This window comes from Oratosquilla oratoria, chromosome 9 (genome assembly GCF_046742065.1).
Source record: "Oratosquilla oratoria isolate Oo_2021 chromosome 9, ASM4674206v1, whole genome shotgun sequence".
NCBI classification, from domain to species: domain Eukaryota; kingdom Metazoa; phylum Arthropoda; class Malacostraca; order Stomatopoda; family Squillidae; genus Oratosquilla; species Oratosquilla oratoria.
The window spans coordinates 42917299-42919798 of record NC_134785.1 but is presented as its reverse complement, the minus strand read 5'-3'; positions in this window follow the sequence as shown (position 1 = coordinate 42919798).

Genomic DNA, 2500 nt, shown 5'->3' with positions numbered 1-2500 from the left:
ACTCATTATTCTCTTCCTCCTCTTCGTCCTCCTATTTCTACACGTCATCCTCCTCTTCCTCCTACTCCTCATCTTCCTCCCCGTCCTCCTTTTACTCCTTATTCTCCTCCTCCCCACTCGTCATTCTCCTCTTCCTACACTTCCTCCTCCTCCCCACGCGTCCTCCTCCTCCCCACTCGTCCTGCTTTTCCCCATACGTCCTCCTTCTCATCCTCATCCTCTACTATACTTCTCCTTCTCCTTATCACCACACCTCCTCCTTCTCATCCCTCTCCTCCTCCTCATCACCACACCTCCTCCTTCTCCTCTTTCTCCTCCTCCTCCTCCTCACTACACCTCATCATCATCACCACACCTCCTCCTCTTCATTCTTCTCCTCCTCCTCCTCCTCCTCCTCCACACCGCACCTCCACCTTATCTTTCTCCTCCTCCTCCTCCTCCTCCACACCCTACCTTCTTCTTCCTTTCCTTCTTCGTCCCACGCTTCCTCTTCGGCCTCCTCTTCCCCACACCTCCTCCTCCTCCTCCTCCTTTCCATCCTTCCTCCCTCCCAAATATCCTCCTCCTCCTCCTCCTCTCCATATGCTGACGTAGGCGTTGTTGAGGTCTATCATGATTATGATGAATGGGTGGGTGTGTGGTTGTGGACCCCAATTTTTCTCTTGATTTTTTTTTTCGTCGTTGTTGTTTGCTTTTTTTCGGTTTTAACGAAAGCTTACTTTGAGTGCTTAACAAACAAGATGAATGTGCGTATGAATGCATCCGTATATATTTTCCATACATATATACATTTTTGTGTGTGTGCGCGCACGCTTGTTAATGTGTGTGTGTACGCGTGTATGTGTGTGTGTGTGTGTGTGTGTGTGTGTGTGTGTGTGTGTGTGTGTGTGTGTGTGTGTGTGTGTGTGTGTGTGTGTGTGTGTGTGTGTATTCACTTGGTCTTTGGATCACGTGTTGGACTCGTGATCAACAGCTATTTCCCTCCTGGAAGAGAGCTCAGAGCTCGTAGGTCCGATCTATGGGTAATGCTATGACCTTGCACACACACACACACCCAACTCCCCGCCCACGAGAGTCAGAGTAACGACCCGAAGCGCAGCGGTACCGAAATAATTTCGGCCCTGGGCAGGATTCAAACCAGGAACTCCAGGCCACTATCGTGGCAGTTCAGTGCTCTACCAACTGCGCCACGTGTGTGTGTGTGTGTGTGTGTGTGTGTGTGTGTGTGTGTGTGTGTGTGTGTGTGTGTGTGTGTGTGTGTGTGTGTGTGTGTGTGTGTGTGTGTGTGTGTGTGTGTGTGTGTGTGTGTGTGTGTGTGTGTGTGTGTGTGTGTGTGTGTGTGTGTGTGTGTGTGTGTGTGTCTTTGTGTGTTTGTGCGTGTACGCGTGTGTGTTCGCCTTCCTTCGTATTCACGTTAGAACAAACAAGAATACATACATGTGTACATACCTCACGTGTGTGCGTGTGTGTCCATTCATGCATATGTATGTTTGGCCATTAGTGTGTATTGAGATCATCACTCGTGGTTGTGTGTGTGCGTGCGCGCGCTAGCGGCCATCTCATATTTATTTGTGTTCGAATGCCTGTCTGTGTGTTTGAATGCGTTCGAATAGGACTTGCTTGCCAATAGCCGAACAGTTGCTTTCCGAAAACTGGGTGACTGATTTGCCTATTAGCCTTATCTTAGGAAACCTGTTCACCTACTTGCATACTAAGCTGTGTTGTATAGACTGAGTTCCTCCGGGTGATTGGATACTGACCCGTCTATATTCAGTGTATATTCATTGGAAATGGAGGTGGGGAATGTAGATGGCTATAGCACATATCCATCTGATTTGTGTTTATGTATATGCGTGTATGTGCATATGTATATGGGTATATGTTCATATTTGTGTCTTGATGCATTACTTCTGAATCGAACAGTGTGGCAAGCGCAAGGGATGACCTTTCATCTACGAGGTGCTGAGATATAAAGGGCGACATACACACAGACACATACACACACACACACACACACACACACACACACACACACACACACACACACACACACACACACACACACACACACACACACACACACACACACACACACACACACCACGACTCGATGGCGCAGTGGTAGAGTTCCCGGCCGCCACTACGGTGGTCCGTGTTCGAATCCCGCCCAGGGCTGAAATAATTTCAGTATCGCTGCACTCAGAGTCGTTCCTCCAACTCTCATGGACGGGAAGTTGGGAATTTGTGTACGTGTAAGGTCACAGCATTACCCATAGATCGGTCATATATGCTTTCTGGATAGATTTAAATGAGTGCATAGAGGGTTTAGGGAGAAATGTCAATGTAGTGGTATTGGGAGACCTTAATGTTAGGATAGGAATTGAACCAATTGACGGGGTGGTTGGGAAGTGTGGAGTTCCAGGAAAAAATCGTAGTGGAGAGTTGATGGTGGAGATGCGTCTAGAAATAGAGCTGATGATAGCAAATACAGTGTTTAGGA